The sequence below is a fragment of the Ambystoma mexicanum genome, chromosome 6p, assembly GCF_040938575.1.
Source record: "Ambystoma mexicanum isolate Mex_15411 chromosome 6p, UKY_AmexF1_1, whole genome shotgun sequence".
NCBI lineage: Eukaryota > Metazoa > Chordata > Amphibia > Caudata > Ambystomatidae > Ambystoma > Ambystoma mexicanum.
Genome location: NC_090935.1, coordinates 1,003,082,430 through 1,003,095,697, shown reverse-complemented (window position 1 = coordinate 1,003,095,697; position 13,268 = coordinate 1,003,082,430).

Here is a 13,268-nt window from a genome sequence, read left to right as displayed (position 1 = left end):
TCGCCCAATTTTAATATCTAAATCTGCAGTCCCCTCGACTGGAATTTCCTTCCTGTCGAAGTTCTGAAGTTGTCCAGGAAGAGGGGTGAGAAGAATTTGGTAATTCTCCCCCTTCCCAAATTCAGTTTATCAAAGGCCCTTTTTGACAAAAGGGTTGCTTAGGATCCAGTGTCCACCAGTGCCAAAATGGTACACTGCCCCTGTATCTGGACCGGGGCATAGTATCTTCCCTCCTTCTCCTCAAGGGGGCACAGATAATGTATATTTTTGGACAACTGGTAGGTTAGTTTCTTGGTTTTGGACACTGATAGAGAAGAGATTTGGGCAGAATTATGTTGAGAGTCTTGGGAATCTGAAAAGAAAAGGTAACAGCTAGATATGGGGGACGTTTTGGGTTCCCCTGGTTCTGGTTCTGGGCTGCCCCCCCCCCTCTTTTTGGAGGCAGTTACCAGGATGGGTTTGAACCAGGGGATTTTCCTGCTATTGATTCTGGGGTTGGATGATGGGTGGCGCTAGCTCAGTCCCCACATCTATCCAGTCTGGATTTGGATCCTTTGGGACCCATTTGTCTTTGGGAGGAGTTCCCCCATCTCTGAAGGAGAAGATCCTTTTCCCAGAATCCTCTGAGGACCCCTCTCCTTCAAACTGGAAGATTTGTACCTCCTCCTCAAAATGGGGTCTTTTTGGGTTCTTTATTTCTCCCACCCCCCCATCTGCTCCTTGGGTTGCAGACTTTCAGGGGCAGGAGATTTTTGTTCCGGTTCCTGGGTTTCCAGGGGCTTTTGACAAGTGGGGAAGGAAGCTTCCTCCAAGGCTTTACACCCCCATTCCTCTTGTGCCTCCTCCCTGGGTACCGGTGGATTGTCGGGGTTCTTCCCCCATCATTGCTCTGGAGCACCAGGTCCGGAGATTGAGGCATTCTGCGCTGGCATGCTCATCTGAGGGTTCTGTTGAGCCCTCAGCATGCGACCCAGAATCTGTGCCATGTTTTCGACCTGCCGCTCTAGTTGTGACACCCGCTCAGGCTGATACAGGGTTCTGTTGTCTCCCCTGGGCTGATCCCGGGATGGGTAGCTATCCCTTCTCCCAAAATACCCAAGGTTAGTGAAGTTTGGCCTTGGCCTCCCCTCTCCTGGATTAGGTTGCCTGGGCTCAGGAAATTGGGGAAAGAAGGATGGATTGTTTTGGGGTTGAACGTTTTGCGGGTACTTGGGGAAGAAATTCTGTCCAGTATTTGGGGGATTACTGCCCTCCTGTGGGAAATGAGGAGGGAAGTTCCTTGGGTTAGCTGCTGTTTGGTTGGATCCCCCCCTTGGGCTGGAGGAGTCCACACATAACCCAGGATGGGTCTATTCCCCTTATAGCTGGGGCTGATGTAGTCAGGGGAGTTAGGTGTCCCATTTGTGGGGTTGCCTCCCTGGCTCCCTGTTTGTGACTGGCCCTAGGGCCTTCTGGGCATGGGATTATTCTGATTCTGTGCAGGCAGGTTTTTGCATTCTGCAAGCCTGGGAATGGCTGGCAGAATGTGTGGCCCTAGTTTCCTGAGTCCTGGGATGCTCAGAGGAGTCTTCTGATTCGTCCTTGCTCCCTGGATTCGATGAATACCCCACCCCACACTGTCCTAGGTGGGTAGAGGTTTTCAGGATGCCCTTATTGGGCCTACTCTCATGGAGTTCCCCGCTAAATTTTACAGTACTTGGGAACCCATACCCAGATGCCCACCCATCCTTTCCTGGGAGGCGCTGATCCATGAGCCCCATGTTCCTCATTGGATTGAAGTCTGCCATCCCCCTGGCCCTTGGCCCATGTGCGCCAGTGGACATGGGGGTGGCAGAATCCAGGGATTGGAAGAGATGAAGGCCTCTGGTACTAGGGTTCCTGAGGTTATGCTCAGGTGTTTCCCTTTCCCAGCAAACCTCATCTCTCTCAGCCCCTGCTCTCTGTTGCCATGCAAGCACCTGAGCTTTCTGTTCCTCTATTAAGGCCTTGCTAGTTTCTATCAATTGCTCTTGCATAGCTACCTGTCTGTGGAGCCTGTCATTTTTCTCACAGAGAGCCTCATTGTCTCTCTGTGCTTCCTGTGTCGTTTTAGAGTACTGCGTCAGTTTTTGCTGCAGGAGGGTTACCTCCTGAGTCCTGTCCATACTTGCCTGGTCCTTCCTTGCTAGAGCATCTTCCACCCTCCTGGTGTGCTCTAACAATTTTCCATGGTCTTTTTGGAGGTCACCCAGTCCCTGTAGGGCCAGGTGATTTTCTTCTATCTTCTCTTTTGAATAACCGACTTCCTGGCCTAAGGTGTCCCTTCCTTGAGCACGAGTATGCCTCTGTGCAGCCAGGTCGTCCCTCTTTCTTTGGAGCGCACCAGCTTTCTGGCGCTCTTCATCAAATTCTGCCTGGGTGTCCAGGTCTTTCTAAATTAGTTTATTATTCTCTTCTTTTTCTTTGTCTAGGCGGCTTTGCAGGGTGACTACCTGCTCTGCGCATGCCCATTTAAAATGTATTTGCTGTTCCAGCTTTTTTTGGCTCTGCAGTAGATAGTCCAAACTTTCTTGGTACTCCTTCTGCAAGGCCAGCATTCTGGTATCCTGCTCTACCTTCTCCTGCTGCAGGATACCCATGTCTTCTTTTATTTTGGTTAGGTACTGCCTACTTTCATTTTCTGATTCCTAGCTCCTCTGTAGGCTTTGCTCTGCAGAGTCCAGATCAGTTTGGGCCTTTTCTAATGCCTGCAGTTGCTTGTTTGCCAGATCTTGGCCCTCAGCATATTTGTCCTGTGTTACTCCAATATGGAGGTACAAATATGCTGCTATTTTGGCAATCTTGCTTTGCTCTTCCTTTACCTTAGGGGCCATATACAGTTCACTCAGGGCCACATGTAATGGAACATGATCTTGCAGTGGTCTGTTCTGTGATTGCCTGCAACCACACATTCTGATCCTGCTCTGTCCATTCACCCCTTACAAATAATGTATGCATTAGGTGTTCTTTAGCCATATTGATCTCTACCAAGGTCGCCATTCTGGAAATATTAATTTCCTTCCTGACTTACAGAAGTTTATTTTATTTTTGCAAAACAGACCAATTCCTTAGAGCGTTCCTATTGAGGGGTGCTTTTCACAGTGTAACACAGTGTGGTAGCCCAACCAGGTTTATGTACCCCGTTAGTTCGCACACTGTATTAGACTGTCACAAGTGGTATGTCTAATTCAGAAATCTCGTGACGAGCCCCCAATCTAGTAAGTGATTTCAACCCGGCACTCCACCTAAATCAATGTCTAGCATGTGATGCACAGCTGGAACCCTTAATTATTTATTTATGTCTATAAGTTCTTTTATTTCTGAATGATGTACCCTTATATCACGCCCCTCTCTTTTAATCCCCCCGGTCACACTGAACCAGGAAGCAGGCTGTTTTGCAAAGTTAAAAGGATTTATTTTATGTATTTCACAATATATATATCACACTATTTAATATTTATACAATGATCACCAATGGGGTGATGGCACAATAAATCTCTTTAATCACACAGAGTATTGGTAGGAAAAATAATGCAGCATAGAAATAATACTTTTGTGTGGGTTCAATCAAAATGCAATTGATCACTCTTTCCCCCTGCACACTACTCAATCCCCCCAATATGTAGTATAAGGAGATGGAAGGAGAGAAAACAGGTTTCAGGAATACACACTCAACAAATACAGTATCAATCCCAAATTCTCCCCAGTAAACACAGAGAAAAACAGGAATGATTGCAACTTGTCAAAATGGTTTTGAATGTGGCTTTGAATGAATGGTAAAAAAAACACTAAAAATGGATTTGATTCAATAAAATGGATTCAATACTAGTGGGAGCCGCTTTATATAGTTTCAGATAAACACTATCAATGATTATTGAGGAACTAGCAGGTTGAAAACTTAATTCTGATGTCAGATGCAATGTACAGCTGTTTCACAAGTGATAGATTTGAGCCAAACGAAAAATTAGCAGCAAACTTTTCCGCGCCCGGTAAGCGCAATTGCGGAATAACTAGAAAGAGTTTGGATTTATTGGAAAGCTGAGGATGTTAGCTTCAATTTGACACTTACATTTCGTTTCTAGCATACACAGTAACAAAGTTATGAAGGTTTTTGTGGAGGTCGATTTTTTTTTTTTAGAAAGAGTCTAAATTGGCAAATTGTAAAAGAAAGATGCAGTTTTTAAACTTAACAAACAAGGTTTCCTTAAGATAGGGGAGACTAGGAAGATACAAACTACCCAAGGGCACAGCCACCAGATCAGGACGTCTCCGATCAGGTTTTTGCCCGCCGAGATGCTTGCCTTTCTTCAGCAAATATATTAGCGCAAAGGTGATTTTAGCACTACTATTACCAAAGGACTATAGGGATGAGAGAAAGATTCAGGTAAGACAACATATTTTCTACAATGCAGTCCTGGATGTAAGAGAGTGGGTTTGGATAGGGATGACTTATGGATAATACATATGCTAGAGACAATCCTATGCTATGGATACTCACTGCCACTGTTTGGAATGGACCAGTCAGGGATCTGGTCAAAGATTTCTAGACTGGAATTCTGCTAGCACACCGGACTGGACTCAAGGCGCTCTGGTTCTGCACTCAGCACGGCACTCTGGACACTGCACAGCGGAATTGGACTGGATCTGACGGGTTGGTTCTGGTTCGCAGCTATCTGGTCACAGCTCTACTGGGCTGGATCTTTGGATTCTGGCAATAGTTTGGAGCAAGAAAGCAGCACAGCTCATCCAGGCTGTTCTTTTTTCTGTTCCCCTTGGAGGTCTGGGGTAAAATCTGGTTTCAGGATTTTAAAAGGCCAAGCTGAGAAGAGTTCAGCTTTGGAAATGGGCCTTTCTGCTTTTAAAGTTCTGGAGTCAGGAGTCTGGAGTTTTGGATATGGACTTCTCTTGCAAAGTGCTCTGCCAGCAATCAGTTGATGGGTGAATCTGTGTCTCTCTCTAGGTCCTAAGCTATCTCTATTTATGTATTTTCTAAAGGGTTGGGTAGGCTGAATTATAATAGGCAGACCCCTAGGGATTCTATTGGTAAGGGTCTTTCCTCTCCCCCGATTTGCAAAGGAAACATGGTGTCATGATGACGCTGTATTTTGTAATCCAGGGAGTACCTCCCCTTTGTTTCTGCACATGAAATCTATTTTTCATACAAGATATATTTACAATTTTACAAACTTGCTAGCAATAGCATATTAATATCACAGATTTGGTGGAGCAGGTATTCCTCCCGGCCCCGTCTCAGTGAGAGCTTGGGTCTAGATTTGGCAATTTTTCACACTTTTGGTCCGGTACCCAATGTCAGATTTGTCCACATTTTTACACATATGTGCGCATGACATCTGGGCATAATCATGTGAAGTTTCATGTTTCTGGCATCACGACAAATGCTACAAAACCACAAAATATGTAGTCTTGTCCCTGAACATCGCACAGAGTTCTGAGTAGTTTTACAACATGACTGGAATGTTTCATATTAACAATACTGTCATTTTACACATTTTTACAATTTTGCAGTCCTCTGTCAGTCCCTTTCAAAAATATACTTTCTTGTGCTTTAAGAATACACATAGCTGTCTGTCCTGCCTCCAAAGTTCTGGTGGGTCAAGAGCAATCCCTGCCCCTTTGTTTCTGGCAGCAGTTTTTGTTGACACTCGCATCTGCATATTCTTTTCAGCCTAGGAAACCCTTTGTCTCTCTCAGGGGCAGCAGAGCAAAATCCCCTCCCCTTTTTATTAACATCTGACTGAGAGTTCCTGGGGCAGAGAGCAGAAGGAAGGTACCTTTATTTTGGGGCACGCTGTGGAATTTGCTTTGAAGTTCTGTGGCTGGCATCAGAGGTTACTTTAACTCAATTTGTTTAAAATTGTCTTTGATAAAATGAACTTACATTTTCAACAATAGGCAAACAGATCTCTAATTCCAGTCTTTTTTAACATAGAGATTGAATAGTGGCAACCTATATTGCTTTTGATGGCAAGTGACTTCATTTCAACCATTTGATTTTCTTGCACAAGTTTAAACTGCCAGTGTAATTAAATGACAGCTTTCATACAGGTGGCCGACGGTACTGCGCCCATATTTCACAGATTTTTCACAGACAAGCACACTTTTTAATGTGGATATTCTATGATGAATTCTGCTTCTCCTGACATTGTGTGCTTATGTGGATTCTTTAAATAAAGTGACGGGTAACACCCAGCAAGGATGTTGGATCTTTTCGATGTTTGGGAACCATTATTTTGTATTTTCAGCAACCAATGAAAAATGGATTTCAGAGCACTTCTGGGTTTCCTTGCAATAGAGCACTGCCTTTCATGAAGTTTCCATTTGTACTCTGTGGGCAGCCCAATGACAGGTTTCAGCAGTGTGGTCTCCTGTTCCACCACTGACACAGGCAAAGTAGATTGGCAGCCAACTTTCTGGTTTCACAGCACAATTCTCAGAGGTTTAGCGTGCAGAGGGCTTTTTGCAGCCATTTTGTTGGTTCTGGTGCCACCAGCACACAGTGATGTCGCAGGGCAGCCTAGTGGGTCAATGCATCCCACCGTGTCTCTTGTAGGGTAGGCTGTCTGTTCTGGTCTATAGATATGATTCCCTAAATATGTTTCTGTATTGGGGACTGGGCATGCTCAGACTGAGACCAAGCACTTCCTCATCTAAAATTTTTCAGAAACAAGAAACACAGGTGCCCTCAAATGCCACTGGAGTAGCTGATGTTGCAGCCATTTTATCCTCACATCCAAAAACGTAATATGTCGAAATGAGTATGTTCGGTTCATGGTTACAAACATTTTAATGTTAGAGTGAGTGTTGTGAACAGTGATGTGAGAACCAAGCTGTGTGTCTGTTATGTATTTACTGATTCACAGATACAACCCTTTTATCACAGACTTGTTTATCAAATATAGATGATCTGCGATCATTGTTAACTTCCCAAAATGCTCTGTGATTTAATGCAGAGCAGACATGAACACTCATTGGTGCTATATGTCCCCTTTCCCTCTCTCATAGGGGTATTTTGGAGAGTAAAATAGGAGTGCACCAGACTGTCCACCTTGGAATGATAACCTTCTATCAGAAAATAATTCATGTGATTAGTACAGTGTTACTTCTTGCGAAATTCAACTGAGGTTATGCTCTAGCACCTTGAAGCATCTGTATGCTAGATGGAATTACCAATAAAATATCTCAGACCAAATAACCGACAGACTCAAAGGAGATGGTATAATACTGTTTTAATCTCAATGAAGTAAAGCAGGGCAAATAAACACTCATCAAATCCATTCATGCAGGATCACAATAGCTTTTCGATTTTACTCAGTTTAGATAATGCTAGATGAGTCATCTATGACGTCCTCCTGCCTGGCAAATCGCAAAACCTATTGAGGGGTGGGGTTGGATTTGGGGAACATGTCTACATACAGAACACATAAATATGAGTTTCTCATTGGTGGCCCCTTATCTGTAGGACACGCCCTGAGCTACTTCTATACAGGTGGTATCATACACTCGTCATAGCAGAAAATGTGGCAGCTGAATAATACTTTGCAACATTGTATGTACTAGTGCATGGCAGGCTTTTCTAATTGGTTGGCAACCCAAATCCAACCTTGGACATTCGGCTTGCTAGCAGCACGTACATAGAAATGAAACCCATGTATTGGAGATATGTCAGCTTTCGCCTTGTTTTCCCAATTAGTCTACCCTCTCTCATCGGTAGGCCTTGTGCCAGTGTTTTCTGTTTGAAGGCTGACCTTGCCAGTCTGCACTGTCTCAAGCCATTCAAGGGAGTATAGGTATACCATTATCTTAGCTCCAGACTTAATGAATAGCCCTTGTTTGCAAGTTCTTCATCATGTGTTACAAGACCATGAATTTGTCCATTTCAACAGTTTATTAAACACCATTTGATTCAATTATGCTGGGTGCAGTTGCTCCTCTTGGCCATTAGAGACTTGCTCACTCTATCTCATATTCATGCCATATTCATGCCCTTTTAATTGTCCAATATTTGATATCCATAAATCTTCTTGTTCCTCCTAATCTTTGGGAAATATGTCCTTGCACATGGTCTGCTCATAAACTCCATTTGTGCTTTTCCTCCATCTCTCGAAATAGCTTACTTGGTTCCAAGCCAATGTACTCCCCTATTTTGCAAGGGAAAACAGCTTCTTCATCATCGTTTCACTTAAAGATCCTGGGCTCATATTTTGAGGTAGCTGGGTTGATTGACATAAGCCGTCGTCCATTTTCTTCTGTTGATCGTCCTAAACGTTGAATATATACCTCTCATAAGCAAACTTCTGTGCATTCTTTCTACCTTGCATTTCAGCGTATTTACAATTATTGACCAGTGAGTCACTTCATTCTTCTTTGTGTTCATAAGTACTGCATTTATAGAGTACATATTTTCCTTAGTGCTTCAGTTACATCATTATTCTCGAGTATTTTCATATCGTTTCAGCATAGGTTCTTATATCTTCTTTACGATATTCTTTCACTGTCATCGAACTTTGTTTTAACGTACATCCATTCTGTTCATGGCTGCATTTGGACAGCTCGGCAAAGTGCATCCTTCTTTGTAACTTTCCTGCAGTATGTCAGATTGCGGGTATACTCTGAAGGGTTGTCTGAGTGAATATCGTCTCTCATATACTTGACCAGGTGCAGGATCATTGCAAGGAATCAGTCATGGGTTCCTCATCATGGCTCTCCATCTGTCATCCCAATATGATGGTGGCAAGGGGGTGGGGACTAAGGAGAAGACATGTACCCCTGCTCTACATTCCCCCCTCTGTTTGAGTTCTCGATCAAACTCTTCTTCTGCCACTCCTGCTATGTCTTCTTCTACCATTTCTTCATATTATCTTTTCTTCGGAACCCATATCTTTGTCACCCCCTCTGGTTCCCAGCATTTTTATATGTTCATCCACACTCCAGGTCATGAATTGGGAATCTGCTGTTTGTGAACAGAACATTCATCGTCCCACATACTTCTTCCGATCCTTGGAATAATGATACTTAGTTCCTGGAGGTGCAAGGGTACTTTTCTTTATGAGCTCTCGAGTGCTGACTTCAGTTTGCTCAATTGTTCCAGCATCAATATCAACCATTATCTTTATTCCAATAGCTTTCTTGGCTATCTTCTTGCATTGTCCCACGATGATCCTTATGAGATAGAATCCTAACGATACAAACACTAATATTGCTCCAAGCATCTTGAAAGTGTTTGCCAGCCAAGTTGGAATCCATGAAAACAGAGATATAAACCAATCATCATCTTCACTGTCATTTACTTCCTCCATCATCTTTGTGTGCAGGTCCGTTAATGTAGTTATTGCTTCAGATGAGGTTCCATTTTCTGCATCATGAGAAGGTATGTACATACAGAAATAGTACTAAGCTACGATGCACACCTTCTTGTATTGATTAAAGAGTATGGACTTAGATCAAAAAGCTTCAGTCAATGTATAAATTCAGGGTGCACGGGAGAAACAAAGTGATTTTGGCACAGAAAGTCACCACTACACAATGGAAATGAAAAAGTAGTGTCCACAATTGGAGGACACTCCTGTCCCATGCACACCATTAATACTGAGGAATCTCTCAGTCAACACTGCATAATTATTATTAGCAACTATGTTTAAATTACTTATATTGGTACAATAATAATTTCTAGGTTGCACTGATCAAAATCAGTTTTTTAATGAGTATCAAAATTCACAATACATAGTATTAATAACAAAAGTATTTAGGAATAGTGAACTCAACACGTTTCGGGATGAGAATCCTTTCATCAGGAGCAGTATTCGTTTCTTGGTGTGATAGTGGTGCTTCAAGGCATGTCTTTCAACATCTATAAATAATTAAATAACACGAGTTAAGACAGTTGTACAACAAAACTAATACTGTATATCTAGACTATTTGCTTTGCTCATGTAAAGAGCTGTATGGGCGGGTGATACTTCACCTAATTCTATTTCGCTGGAATGTAGGCTTCTAATGTTCCTTCTGCGGAAGAGGCATGACAGGTTGTGACCCATGAAGCAATTCCCTTTCTTCTCTTACAAATGCTGCTTCTATTTCCAGAGGAGTAACTTTTCCTTTCTCATCATCCATGGGAATTTCTGGCCTGAACAAAAATGTATCAGGCATCCTTATAATTGCATCTGTCAATTTGGGTAACCATGATAATAAAATGTTCACTCCATATAAGAACACTTCTTCGTATAGAGGGACTTCCCATAAGGCTTTCTTTCTTTCTTTCCTACAAAGGCTACTATAAATTCCCTCACATGTAAATAATATATCCCTGGGGTTGAACACACTATGCCTTCGTCAGTAAAAGATATTGTAATGCTAAGTTTTGTCATTAAATTACGTCCTAGTATGCTCATCGGTGTCTGTTTAGAGTATAGTGTGAGAAACCTGAAAATGTCACATCCGCTAGTCCCCGGAGATCTGTCATCCAGGTGGCCAGGACACGGCCACCACTATTGTATCCAGTTTCTGGGGGTGGACCAGTGGGGGAGGATCACCTGGATGGGGGGTCTTTAGGGAGTGGAAGTGGGACGCCAACGGGTGAGACTTGTAACCCCCTTCTCTTTAACACCTTTTCCCCATTTTACCCCGTAGTATATTTAGAAGCTCAACCCCCTTTTCCGAAACAAACACTTTCTTAAACCGTGAAAAACAATGGAATAACAACAGAGCTGTTTACCTGACATGTCCCAACACAAAGGTCAGGCAGAGTGAGGCTATTGACAATAACTACACACACCTGACGGCCCTTTCCCTTCACCACTGGGATAAAAGGCAAAGCACAAGAGCACACTTTGAGCAAGACCAAACGCACTAGGAAGCACCTATTCCAGGATGGCAGTTCAAACGGAGGAGAAAGGCGACGAGACCTGAAACAATGACAAGGAGGGTAGTGCCCTAGCCCTTTTAGACATGGACCAGCAAAGCCTCTGTGACAGGAATTATAAGACCGGGAACTACAGCGGGCGCGTGGTGTTACAGATGTTAATGCTGCACGGGGCCCTCCTGCACTGCTAACCAAGGTGGGGAGATGCGGTTGATACCGTGGTACCATTCTTGACTCCAGAGACAAGAAACGCCAAGGAGTTCAGCACAGCCGGTGAGTGGGAGGGAGATCCGATAGTAAACCGGACTGTGTTGAGCAAAGTTTGCAAATGGCAACATGATATGAATTGAAAGAACTTGTGAACAAAGAACTTGTGTGTTACTGAACGTCTAAGAAAGCCTGGGAAAAGACCAGCTGCAGAGTGGTCCGGCACCATGTGGGTGCTCATTCGAAATACTCTGACTGGTCTCCTTTTGTTGAAAATACAAATATCAGGAGGCCCTTGGAGAGTCCGACCTAAGAGGTCAAAGTGGTCATACAAGGGTCGAGTTAAACCCTTTGTACCATCAAAAGTCTTTGGCATGTTGTCAAGAGAAAAGCTAAGGGAAGTGAATCCCGCATTGTGATAAAGAAAAGTGAATGGTGTATCTGGTAAATGTGAACCCGGATGAGGGATGCCTACAGGTCAGGGTGAAGCATAATAACCCCGTGAACATTGTGTTTACAAGAGTGAACCCGGCTGAGGGATGTCCACAGCAAATGATTGTTTAAAAAGACATTGAGACTCATGAACATTGCATGTAAAATATAAAGAGTGAAAGGCCGTAGTGAACCCAACAGAGGGAGGTTAACATTGTCAAAAGGATAGGAGCCCAGTTGAGGGGGATCCAGGGGTGAAGAGTCATCACCAAACATAAAAGATTACGGAAAGGAACTTTTAGTTTGTTATTTTATTTGACACATAAAGCCCTTGGAGGCAAGAGACTTTGTAGAAAGAGACTTGGCCACAGAATGTCCTGATATCACTGAAAAGAACTGTAATCTCATGTTGGAGAAGCCCAGTTGTGTATTGTGTTCAGAATTCCCGCCTTGTCCCGTGCTAAGAAACGTGGGGAAGGGAGACCCCAGCTATATCATCCTGTTTTAGCATTTTTTGAACACTTTTTTCTTTTCTCTTGAACATTATCTAACACTATTTTTTGTAACTTGGCGGTAAGGATTGGCAATATTTCTTTTTTAGTATAGGCCCTTTTTATTTCACAAGACACCACTAGGACTGCCTTAATATTATTTGATGGTTGTAGCTTGTTCCCATTTTAGATTTAGGTTAGGTGTTTTTCTCACCCATATATACAGTTTAATAAACACCCCTGAACAGTGAACACTTGTGTCTGGCTTTTTGCTGTTGCCACCATGTTATGTTATGTTAAACGTTCTTGTAGAGCGCACATACGCCCTAGAGCATCTTGGCGCTGAGTTCCTTACAATAGCAATGGCATAGATATGTTGTGTTCCACTAAAGAAATGGTTAATTCATCTGTAAATGGAACTAAACTCATCGCCCCAGTAGATCCCTGAGCATTCAGGGATATTAGGAATGAGTTGCTCCAGTGTCTGCAAGAAATTAAAATGGCTTGCCTTCTATCGTCACTTTGACCCTTGGTTACTATTGGGGGTCTGATGTCTGAACACATCAAGTAATCATGTGAGCTATCCTATTGTGGGTATAAAGGCATTCCCATGCCTGTAAAAGGATTCCCTCCCACCACAGTCACACTTCCTAATTTGTTTTTTTTTATTTGTGTAGCTCCAGTGTCCATCTGCCATTGTAATGCACCTGCCTTGGTATATATTGTATTTGTTGAGTGGGTGCCTGTTACATTTTCATAGGTGTTTGCTGTTGCTGCCCCTTTTTGCTGGCACCTCCTCAAAAAACCTAATGAAACTCCAAATAATCCAAAACAACGCACTTCGAGCTGCTCTCAACATTCCCAAAAGAGAACACATCTCTGCAGCCAGACGTGAAGCCCACTGGCCAGCCATCAAAGAACACGTATTATTTAAAACTCTTGCTATCATGCAGAAGTGTATCACTCACACAGCCCCACCTATTTTTCCTTGAAAGTAGTTAGAGCGGGTTCTTCCAGACCCACTAGAACACCATATTTCCACTAACTAATCATCCGCAGAGTCAAACGTGCTAAGGAAGGGGGTGCCAGCTTCCCCTTCATTGCTGCCAGACAATGGAATGCCCTGCCACTTTCCCCCAGAAATGAACCCTCCCACATTGCATTCCGCAAAGCCCTCAAAACCTGGCTGTTCCACTAACCTCTGCGCCTTCGTTTTTTACCTACTTTTGCGTAATGAGGTT